General features: G+C 43.2%; 1 protein-coding gene across 3 annotated transcripts in view; it reads left to right on the top strand.

The window, feature by feature from the left end:
- Positions 1 to 12,678, top strand: part of SGCZ (sarcoglycan zeta) — a 1,566,603-nt gene that overhangs the window by 626,048 nt on the left and 927,877 nt on the right. For all 3 annotated transcript variants that reach the window (XM_075347076.1, XM_075347075.1, XM_075347074.1), the window contains exon 3: positions 6,558 to 6,629. The gene's annotated coding sequence lies outside the window, so the exon portion shown is untranslated. The remainder of the gene's footprint in view (positions 1 to 6,557; positions 6,630 to 12,678) is intronic.

Below are 12,678 nucleotides of genomic sequence, written 5' to 3'. Positions count from 1 at the left end.
CTTTTGAACTGTAGTGTAGGTAATTTCACAAAACATCTAATAACTATAATTAAGATACAGAAGCATTTGGTTTTGTATTCTGCTCCTTCACTGTTGATCTATTTTTCACACTTCAAAGTGGTGCACAGGTTCAACACTATACAGCACGAAGTCCAGCTCTCCAACAAACCCCATCATAATACAATCAGAACAGAATGACCACAGATGTCAGCCATGTGCATCTTAGTACCTGCAGCTTAACTAATCCAAAGTTATGACTTTCAGTCCATCTGCTGTCTGTTGACAAGAGGGACTACACACGGACAGTTTGCAGACCAATAGTAACCAATTAGCAAGTATAAAAAATATTGTACCATGCATTACTCTGCTCTGTTTTATGAACCAGAGTAATTTAAGTAGGGATTTTTTGTGCACACTACTAGAGATGAGCCACCCCCCTGGAGTTCGAGATCGGTTCGTCAAACGGTGCCCCGTTCGACAAGCCGTTCGATGAGCCGTTCGAACCCCATTGAAAACAATGGGAGGCAATCACAAACACATAAAAACACATTATAAATGTACACATACAGTTAATAAAAATTGCCATAACACTTACCGGTGCCCGTGATGCGTCCCGTACTCTGTATCCCGCTGCTTTTCCATCGGTAATCGCTGCGTCCTCCCGGTAACCAGCAGTGATGCAGGACCTATTGTGACGTCAAAATAACCATGTGACCAGTCACGTGTCTATTATCTCATTGGCTACAGACTGGTCACATGGCTTTGATGTCATGTCCTGTCCTAGGTCCTGTCATTGCACTTTCCGGTACACGGTGCACGTTTGTGTATCGCCGTGTACCGGCGACATGCTCTGGCACACGGTCGACTCCCCATTCTGCTTCCCCATTCCATTATTGACCGGCTGACACAGCCGGTAAATAACGGAGATCACTATTGCCTTAGCAAAGCACCTGTTAGCGGCGACGTCACCGCTAACAGCCGCGGCGGCACCGGGAATCACGTGATCGGAGCACAGTTGCTATGCCAACCCGTCTGTCAGCGGTGACAGTACCGTTAACAGCCAGCAGCACTGATCACTCACGGAGTGAAAAGCCTGCACGGGGAGCAGCGTCTTTCTCCCATGCAGTGCTGCTGATGGAGCAGAGCTGCATGTGTTGAAGGAGAAAGAAGACAGAAGACCATGGATCATGGAGGGGTAAGAGGGAGTAATAAACGTGGAGTCTCTAAGTGTGTCTGTGTATTTATTTCTATTAAAGTATTTTTTCTTTGTGTGGTGTATTTTTTTTAACCCTTTATTGGAGATTCTTAATGGCTGGGTCAAACTTGCCTGACATTAAGAATCTCTGGCTTAATACTAGCTAGTAAAACAAAGCTAGTATTAACTCTTTATTACCCAGCAAGCCACCGTCACCAGGGCTGCTGGAGAGTTGGAAACAGCGCAAGATGATGGCGCTTCTATGAGAGCACCATTTTCTGGGGCGGCTGCGGACTGCAATTCGCAGCAGAGGCGCCCAGAAACCTCAGGCTAACCTATGCTGCGGATTCCAATTCCCAGCTGCCTAGTTGTACCCGGCTGGACACAAAAATGGGGCGAAGCCCACATGTTTTTTTTTTAATCATTTCATGAAATTCATGAAATAATTAAAAAAAAGTGCTTCCCTATATTTTTAGTTAACAGCCGGGTACAAATTGGCAGCTGGGGGTTAAGGGCAGCCCGTACCTGCCTATTGAAACCTGGCTAGCATACAAAAATATGGCGAAGCTCACGTCAATTTTTTTTTTTTTAGTTTTTTAGGAAAAAAAAAAATGCTTCCCTGGATTTTCCATTGACAGTGAAGGTAACACCAAGTAGTGGGGGTTAGCAGCCAGTAGCTGCTTGGATTACCCTTAGCTAGCAATACAAAAAATGCAGTGGGAGCCCATATATTTTTTTATTATTATTATTTATTTAAAAAACTAAAAACAAAAAGGGCTTCCCTGTATTTTGATTGCCTGACATGACAGTGCTGTAAAAATAAATCATTATAAAAAATGACGTAGCGCCTCGCGGTATTTTTGATTCTCAGCGCAGTTAAAGCAGACAGCTACGGGTTGCCACCCCCATCTGCCTGGTGTTACCTTAGCTGGCAATCAAAATACAGGGAAGCCCATTAATTTTTTTTATTTAAAAAATAGTTAAATAAAAAAATGACGTTGGGTCCCCCCATTTTTGATAGCCAGCTAGGGTAAATCAGACGGCTGTAGCCTGAAAACCACAGCTGGCAGCTTTACCGTGGTTGGAGATCCAATGTGGAGGTCACCCCAGGCTCTTTTTTATAATTATTTTTATAAATATTAATAATTACAAAAAAATGTTGGGTCCCCCCCAAATTGGATCACCAGTTAAGGTAAAGCGGACAGCTTTGGTCTTTAATTCTCAGGGTGGGAAGGTCCATAGTTAAGGGCACTTCACAGCCTAAAAATAGCAGGCCTCAGGTGCCCCAGAAGTGCCCACTAGATGCGCCAATCCTGGCGCTTCACCCCAGCTCATCCCGTGCCCTGGTGTAGTGGAAAACGGGGTAATAAATGGGGTTGATACTAGCTGTAAGGTCACCTGACATCAAGCCCAGCAGTTTGTGATGTCATGGCGTCTATCAGATACTCGACATCACAAACTGTCAGTACTAACAAAAAAATAGACAAAAAAAATGTATTTGAAAAAACACTCCCCAAAACATTCCCTCTTTCACCAATTTATTGTAAGAAAAAAAAGAAGGGGGTCCCACGATTACTCTGGACCGTCTAGAATATGGGGGGACATGCCCAGGGAACATATCCCCCATTTTCTAGGAGTGCAGACCCTCCATGTGAGGAGTGTGGGTGCAATCAATCTGCACCCACTCTCCCCGGGTCCACAGCAGCAGAGTCCATGTCGTAAGTGTTGCTACCAAAGCTGCAATGTCCTGCTCATGAGGTAAGGGCAGCCTAATCAGGAGAACTATTCTACATTTCCAAATATTGGTATTTGCTGATATTATTGCTATTCCACCTACTATATATTGGGGATAGGATCTTGGAGATGGAATACCCCTTTAAGTCCAGTTATCCTGCTGAATGAATACTAAACAACAGAGCTTTCTATTTAGACATGTTTTCTTGTGGCATATAACAGACTCTCATGCTTGGTAGTCGTTCAGCAGGGCAACTATAAAATCAAATACCTCCATTTGTAAATGTAGTATAGCTCTCCTGATCAACTATGTTCCTTACCTCATGAGCAGGGCATTGCAGTAGCTTACAGATGCATGGTTACCACCACTCACTGTGTCTGAACACAGGAAGCTGAGCTGACATCCGCTCTGTGCATGCGGCAGCGTCTATTGTGAAGGAGGGGGCCGTGGGGGATCAACGCTGCACATGTACAGTGGGACACCGGGGAACACCGGTGGAGTTATAGGGGGTGACCTGGCAGGGCCTGGGGAGGAGTTTTCTGTCGCATGTGTCATGGCACATGCGACAGAAATCAGAGGAGTAGGGTGAATGCGGCCGGCGCGCTGCTGTGCGCGCGGTCATCTTGGATTCCCGGGAGGGGTCGGGGGGGGCACTTTGGTGACACCGGGGGACCGGAGGGGACCGGGGAGGAGATTTATCTCCCATCTGACATGTTTGTTCATGCCAGATGGGAGATAAATAATTTTTTACCGGCGCTGTCATTTACTGTAACGTGATCATCGGTGTAAGAAAAAGCGGCCTGATTCATGATCTCCAGGGTCTCAGCTACCCCTGAAACCCCGGAAATTTTCTGATGCTGGGGGGCGCTATTCACTTATTTCTGCCTGCTGTTTATAAACAGCTGATCAGAATAAGGCTACATTCACACGACCGATCCATTTTTGCAGTCCGCAAAAACAGTCCTTTTTTTTCACGGGTGCATCCGTGTGGCATCCGTTTCCGTTCCGTATACGGTCTGTATGTCATCCATTTGTCATCCGTCTGCCTTCCGTTTTTTTTTGCGTACTGCAAAAAAACTGAAGGAGGGAAAATACATAAATTTACCCAGGATCCATAGCTTCAACCTACATGAGGCGATCACATGTTCACTCCAGTGCCATTTTCTACTGCCTTTCACAGCGTAGAGCGCTCTGGTGATTTTCCTTTGCTTGTACACTTCATATCAGTTTTTTCTGTCATTATAATGGCAGAAAGACACATATTGTCGCACTCTCCTGCATTTTGTAATTTTGAACCCTTTGGTGCCTTTCATGTGGCACTAAGGGGTGCTTAGCCTTGTATTTAGCCAAAAAAAAAATAGATTTTTTTAAAAAATGACGTGGGGTTCCCCCTACTTTTGTAGCCAGCTAGGGTAAAGCAGACGGTTGCAGCCTGCAGACCACAGCTGGCAGGTTCACCTTGGCTGGTAATCCAAAACTGAGGGCACCCCACGCTGTTATTTTAAATTAAATAAATAATTAAAAAAAAAAAAAACACGTGAGGGTCCCCCCAAAATTGGATCACCAGCCAAGGTAAAGCGGACAGCTGGGGTCTGATATTCTCAGACTAGGGAGGTCCATGGTTATTGGACTCTCCCCAGCCTAAAAATAGCAGGCCGCAGCCGCCCCAGAAGTGACGCATCCATTAGATGCGCCAATCCTGGTGCTTCGCCCCAACTCATCCCGTGCCCTGGTGCAGTGGCAAACGGGGTAATATATGGGGTTAGTACCAGATGTGTAATGTCACCTGGCATCAAGCCCTGGGGTTCGTGAGGTCAGGCGTCTATCAGATACCCGACATCACCAACCCAGTCAGTAATAAAAAAAAAATAGACGACAAACACATTTTTATTTGAAAAAACACTGCCCAAAACATTCCCACTTTCACCAATTTATTAGAAAGAAAAACAAATCCATGTCTGCTGTAAATCCAAGGGGTTCCCATGACGATCCATACCATAGTCAATGTCCCAGTCAATGAAGAACAGAATGTTCCATATTGACTGGGAGAGCAATGCAGTGACCTGAGCTAACATCAATAGGTCAGCCCAGGTCACTGCAGGGCATGACAAGTGCTGCTGTCAGGAGTGAGGTACATTACCTGGGGTGACTATCTCCTGCACTGCTGATAGCAGAGCTGTCACTTATTTCAATGACTGCCGCTTTTACAGCCAAGTATCGTGGGAGCCTGTGACATCACTGCTAGTCACAGTCTCGGGTAAACAGCGAGAGGAAATGTGAAGCGGCGGCCATGGAAGACAGTGACAGTGTTGAGGTCGGGAGGGCGGGACTTCATCACTGCAGGTAAGCCGAGCGGGGCCATGTGTGCGGAGTGAGAGGTGGGTGGAGCTAAGCGGGGTAATGTGTGCAGAGTGCCAGGTGGGTGGAGCCAAGTGGGGTAATGTGTGCAGAGTGCCAGGTGAGTGGAGCCAAGCGGGGTAATGTGTGTGGAGTGCGAGGTGGGTGGACCTAAGCGGGGCCATGTGTGCGGAGTGCAAGGTGGGTGGAGCCAAGCAGGGTAATGTGTGCAGAGTGCTAGGTGGGTGGAGCCAAGCGGGGTAATGTGTGCGGAGTGCAAGGTGGGTGGAGCTAAGCGGGGCCATGTGTGCAGAGTGCCAGGTGGGTGGAGCCAAGCGGGATAATGTGAGCGGAGTGCCAGGTGGGTGGAGCCAAGTGGGGTAATGGGTGCGGAGTGCGATGTGGGTGGAGCTAAGCAGGGTAATGTGTGTGGAGTGCGAAGTGGGTGGAGCCTAGCAGGGCCATGTGTGTGGGTGGCGGAGTGCGAAGTGGGTGGAGCATAGCGGGGCCATGTGTGCGGGCGGTGGAGTGCAAAGTGGGTGGAGACAAGCGGATCCATGTGGTGCTGAGGATGTCAGTGCCGGGGACTGCATGGCTGGGGACAGGTGAGTGTGAGTGTGTGTGGGTGTGTGTACATGCCGAGTGCAAGAGGGGGCAGAGCCCAGCGGGGAATTGTCGGCTCCCTGCACACGTAACTAGGGTAAATATCTTGTTACCAAGCAAAGTGCTTAGCTTGGATACCCAATATTTATCTTGGTTACCAGCTTACCGCAGTCTGCCAGCGATGGCTCCCTGCACACTGTAGCTGTAAAAAGCCCTGCTTTTGCTGACCGAACCGTTCTCGACCGTAACTCAAACTGTCGAGCTTTTAGCAAAAAGCTCGAGTTCGAGTTCGATCTCGAGCACCCCCAAAATCACTCGAACATGAAATTGGTGAACCTCAAACATTGCTCAACTCTACACACTACATCTGATAACATTGTTTTATCCCCAGTGAGAGCCACTCAAAGACTGTAAGGGGCTCCCCTTTGGCCAAGCCTAAGAGCGTACCTGAGCACCCTGATACTCAATCGAGTTTTTAACATATGTATTATACCTGAATTCCGAACTCAAACACTGAGTTTTTGTTTGGTATGAACTCCAAACTTTACACTTTGGGCTCGCTCATCTCCCCTCCCTCCATTTTTGACTAAAACTGGACTGAAATTTTCTTAAAATTGTTTTCTGTAAACTTCAATATTAGTTTGTTTTCTCCAATCTAATGTATATCTCTCTGTATTTTCTTCTTAGGGTGGTGGCTGAAGCTTAACTTGAAGACTAAGTACATTGGGGGGATATCCGAGCCATTACCAATGTACTGAGGTAGGAGCATATCTGTTTAATAACAGATATCACTTTTTCAATTGCCTGTTGAAATAGATGTTAGAATTGTGGATACATAATGAGATCTGATTAATGTTGCATTCTCATGACATTATCATACTATGTACTGTCGATGAGCCTCGTCTCTGGATAACACTACTTGAGCCTTGATCATGTTAGAAGATACAAAGTACTGATGTACATTGCTATTTTCTGTAAACAGTATTTAAGGCATAAATTCTATAGATTTTTTTCAAGCAGAGCATAGGGCTATGTACTTAATTTGCATTTCCATGTGTTGAATTTATGGTAAAACATTACTGAAGTCAAGGTTTTCTGCATTTTTAGGAGTGTGAAACAAAACAAAGGTAAATGAAGTTTTGGCATAAGTAATTCTGATGGGAATGTTATCACGAAGCGACAGATCTTAAACAGACATTTCTTTAAATTATTTATTTACTACTCGACTGTACTTCGCCATCTTTTATAAAACAGTCTTTTTAGTATGTGTGTCACAGAGTGGAATATGCATTAGAGAATTTATACAAATGCTTAATCATTTGCATTGTTATACATGGCTTGACTGCTGAGAGAGTAGAATAACCTTGTGGAATAAAACTATTGTCGAAGCGCAACTTTATATGGCTACCTCTAGAGTAAGCACTGTAATCTTAGCAGATATGTAATTATCTTCTCCATTTTAAACCTGTGTGCGGTGGGGGGAAAAAAGATTTACAACTGATATTTTTCTGCTCGTTTTTAAATTGCTATACCTTTTATCTCTTTAGCAAAGTCTAAAGTATCCCTGTCATTTACAGATAATGATATATTTATAGAAAAGTCATCCCTAAGTAATGCCTGTGTTGTTTCACTGCCGTCATCTTATCTCTGTTTACCTTGTCTGTGTGTGTTATACTGTATACTTACTGCATCTTAAATTTACCTTGATGTCTCCAAGGATTCTTGCATTTGATCCACTTTCATCATACTTGATATACAGAAGGTGAAGGAAAAGGTGAAAGCTAAAGTTATGCTTTCAGAATATGTTAACTTCGTGTTCTAGGCACACTTTTAATTAACGTCCTCTATAGGAAACTTTGTCCTCAAACTCTTACTAAATAGTATTGCGTTTGACCACATTTGTTTTTTTTCATTCTAAGCATTATGGGAGATGAAATGTTCATTTCCATGAATAATATTGCAATTCTTTTGCATTTAAAACTTTTAGATTAAAGGGAATCTGTCAACCTTTTGTGTTTCTTTTTAGTTATTAATATGGACATGCAGGTGGTATAAAGGTGAAATTAGCCATTCCTGTATGCCTCCTGGATGAAGGGCCATTTGGCAAAAATCCTCTTAAATATCTTCTATCTTCCAGGCTATGGAGCGTGCGCTTCCCAGATGACAAGCCTGCCTCCGGTCCTCATTGTATAGGATTCCTCCTCCCATTTCCACTTCTTTTTGCTGGTGTCCCTGTGACGTCAGGTGTGCATCCAGAAATCTCACACCTGCACATTATACATGCCATCCTTCCATGCACTATTCCACACTTTTTTGGGCACAAGCTTTAATTTTGAAATGCTGAGGCGCCGGAGGGTCACTTCTGCTTCACAGTCCTGGGGAGGGATGGCAGGCAGAATGCGCAGGCGCAAAATTTTCGGTCGCGCTCCTGACATCATAGGTACTCTGAAGAGAATGTGAGGACAGAATCCTGTACAATGAAAATAGGAGGTATGCTTATCTTCTGGGCAGTGCACGCCCCATAGCCTGGAAGATAGAAGATATAAAAGATGATTTTTACTAAATGACCCCTCATCCAGGAGGCATACAGATATGGCGAATTTCTCCTTATGCCACTTGTATGCCCTTATTAATTGCTAAAAAACACAAAAAAGTGACAGATTCCCTTTCAGTTTAAGGTAACTCAGCCTAGAAGTATGACGTGTAAAACAGATCTAAATAAATTAAATTTGAAAATAATCTATTAATTTTTAAGAATCCATTAGGAAAAAAAATGATTAAGGATGCTCATCTCAGCTCAACCATTTACAAATATAGCTCCCCATACCGTGTTTTGTTGATTCTGAGTTTCAAGTCATATCATGCATAGTTCTGAAATTTATGTTGGGCAATTTCAATTTTCTCTTTTACATTCAGTTTAGATGATAGTTTGATTAATTACTAAAGGCAGTATAAATACTTATATACCATATATGATACACGATATTTACAACTACCCAACGTAAGTCACTATGAACCATAATGTAGAGCCTGACCAAAGCAGTGGTATTTCTCACATTGTTCTATGGGAGAAAAAACATTAAGATGTTAATTCTACTGTCGACTACCATTAAGAAGGCTCTCTATTTCTTCTAGAAGTTTCCGGACTCACACATGCCACTGTGCTCCCAGGCAAATGTCACTGCTCCTTATAAAAAGGGTGCAGTCTCTCATTTTCTACACCGACCTTGAAGGCATCGGTGACCTAGGGACTGATACCCTGACAAGTGTAGCTGGCCCCTCCAGAGGTTTCTAGAAATCACCTCAGGTCAGGACCTGTCCTTAGTACACTCACCTCACACGTTCACTAACTGCTAAGAACTGAAATTTACCTCACAACTAAGCTTCTCCCCTTTCTCCTTTTAGTGCTCACTCTCAAGGGTTGGTTTTCTCTCAAGGGAATAACCCCAGTAAGGGAGTGTATGCAAATGTGTGTTTTGTTGTGAGCAGCAGAGAAAATCAAATTCTCACCAAGGCTTACAATACCTGTTATACAGATGGCAATACACATGTACTTATCTGTGGCGACTAGGCACAGGACGCCACACCACAGCGATTGAAACGTTATCCCCTATCCTGTGGATTAAAGATAACGTTTAAATGTGATAAAAAAAACCACAAAACATTTTAGTGTGTGAATGCAGCACAATGAAGCTGCTCACCAGAACTGTCAGTCAAGATTGAACACCTACCCTCAAGCCACCATGAAGCAAGGAGACTGCATAGCTCTTAGCTGCTCAAATCTATTAAGAATAGAGTCATAGAAATGCCCATATACACAATATTTATGCTCACCTAAAGTTTTATATTTGGTATTTACTATTAATTTTTTAAAAGATCACAGTTCCTAACATAATGATTCGGAAAATCATGGAAGTTTTTATTTGACTTATGACTGCTTACATGAACAGTGCAATTTTGATGCACTTAATGTATTAAGGTAATGATATTGGACTTATTTTACTTTTTTGACTGGCAGGTTTATTAAAGCAGTAAGTAGTAGCTGTACAAGGTTCCCTCTAATCGTTCACTTATCTTACATATAGTATTACATTCTTTTTAACAGTGTAATATTGCTATGTTATAAACCGTTAAACATAGCATTAGGTCTTTAAATAATAATGGAATGACATTATGGATGCAACATTGAAGCAGTTTCTACTTTACAAATGGTATATATGCCTATACAGATAAGTGAGATTTAATAAAGTCTTAGTGATAATGTCAATACTGATATTCTGGATAATCGTTCCGGCAATTCTTTGTGGAGAGCAGATGCTTTCTTATCATTTTTTTGTGAAATGATTAACAATTATGTTTCTTGTTATGATGTTTGAACAAAAATATCACCAAACGATTCTAATTAATGATTCTAACACATGAAACTGAGCAAATGACTAAGCGAACAGTAAATTAGCATCCATTAGTCAGACCTTTTCAATGTTTTCTGAGCATAATACAAGATCAGTTGTCTTCTGTACTCAATCCACACATTAAATTGAAATTATTCCTACAATCTGTTTTGTGAGATAAAAAGGACAATATTTATTGTTAGGAACATGCTAATATTTGCTCTGACTGACAAGACCACTGCTACGAATGCTTGACAATATTTAAGATAGAGATATAAGAATTCTTTTTAAAATATTTATGATACAAAATAAAACATGTAAAGGGGTCCTCCTTTAATAGGAGGCAATACCAATTTGGCAATTGACTTCTCCTTAGATATGTCAAATTTACACCCTACCAGACAAATTCAAAGCCCATGATTTGGTTGATGCATGGTGTAATGTTAATGAATAGAAGTCCAAAAAGTAGAAAACCACGGCATACACCATCCAAGATCCAGAAAGTGCTTTTATTCCATATAGCATGCAGATAAAATAGTGGGGAAGAGAAAGCTGGGTGCAGGCCCCCCAAGGACGATGTCCGTTTCGCACCTTGTGTGCTTCTACGGGTACCTTAATGTTAAGAAATGTTCATCATTTTACCTTCTATATAATGGCCTATCATTTATATTCTAGTATAGATCATATAAAGGTTTCCTTGCTTCTTCTTCCACTCTTAACTAGAGATGAGGGAACCGGTCGCGGTTCGGCTCGAGCTTGGTTCGTCAAACGGAGGTCTAGTTCGAGTTCGGTTCGGCGAATCGCTCGAACCCATAGGAAACAATAGGAGGCAATCACAAACACATAAAAACACCTAGAAAACACCCTCAAAGGTGTCCAAAAGGTGACAAACAACTCACAACACAACACAAACACATGGGAAAGTGACAAGGACATATACTCATGCGAAAACAAAAGAGCTGGACAAAGAAAAAGAGGAGGAGACACAGATATAGGCATGGCATGCCCTTCTAAAATGATGTAAAACACCGCAGGTGACTCAAAGCGGAGTCTCCCTTTTTTCCAAAAATTGGGCCACACAGACACCCCTTCAGTGGCAGCATTTGTGCCCCAGTTTTACACTTCACAGGTAGATTTGCATCAAGTACATTCAAAAATACGCCATCCTTAACCGTCCCCAGGATGGCACCGAGGTAGGTAGCAAAGTCTTTGCTGATCCCAGATCTGTTCATCTTGGCTCCTTTTTAAAAACACAGCAAGGGTTACTCCAAGCGGAGTCTCCCTTTTTTCCAAAAATTGGGCCACACAGACACCCCTTGAGTGGCAGCACTTGTGCCCCAGTTGTACACTTCACAGGTAGATTTGCATCAAGCACATTAAAAAATACGCCATCCTTAACCAACCCCAGGATGGCACCGGGGTAGGTAGCAAAGTCTTTGCTGATCCAAGATCTGTTCATCTTGGCTCCTTTTTAAAAACACTTCAAGCAAGGGTTACTCCAAGCAGAGTCTCCCTTTTTTCCAAAAATTGGGCCACACAGACACCCCTTCAGTGGCAGCACTTGTGCCCCAGTCGACATTGTCACTGGACAGACGCGTGCGCTTATCTGTCAGCACACACCCTGCAGTACTGAAGACACGTTCAGAGACAACGCTGGCAGCTGGACACGACAAGATCTCCAAGGCGTAAGTGGAGAGCTTTGGCCATTTTTCAAGATTTGAAGCCCAAAATGAGCAAGGCTCCATTTGCAAAGTCATGGCATCGATGTTCATTTGGAGATACTCCTGTATCATCCTCTCCAGCCGTTGACTATGTGTCAAACTTGTTGTCTCTGGTGGCCTTGCAAAGGATGGTCTAAAAAAATTATAAAAAGATTCCATAAAATTGCTGTTACCAGCACCACTTACCGTGCTGCTGGTATGGGTAGACTGTTGAAGATGACGAGACCATCCCATGTTTGTGAAGTTACAACTGGGAGATTCACACCGTGCACCACGGTTGTTTGGTGGAAAAGCCGAGCTAAGATTGAGTAACAGCTTTTGCTTATATTCCTGCATACGTGCGTCCCTTTCTATGGCTGGAATTATGTCACAAAATTTGGACTTGTACCGGGGATCTAATAGTGTGGCAAGCCAATAGTCATCATCACTTCTAATTTTGACAATACGAGGGTCATGTTGGAGGTAGTGCAGCAAGAAGGTGCTCATGTGTCTTGCGCAGCCATGCGGACCAAGTCCACGCTGTGTTTGTGGAATAGAGGTGCTAACCGTTCTTTCTTCCTCTGACATCTCCCCCAACCTCTTTCAACTGAAATTTGACCAAGGTCTCCTTCATCCGCTGAGTTTTCCATGTCCATAGACAGTTCTTCCTCCATTTCTTCATGTTCTCCTGCACCTTCCTTAACATTTTGCCTGCTA

Source organism: Anomaloglossus baeobatrachus, chromosome 1 (assembly GCF_048569485.1).
Source record: "Anomaloglossus baeobatrachus isolate aAnoBae1 chromosome 1, aAnoBae1.hap1, whole genome shotgun sequence".
Classification (NCBI taxonomy): domain Eukaryota; kingdom Metazoa; phylum Chordata; class Amphibia; order Anura; family Aromobatidae; genus Anomaloglossus; species Anomaloglossus baeobatrachus.
This window is presented reverse-complemented; position numbering and strand designations above follow the sequence as displayed.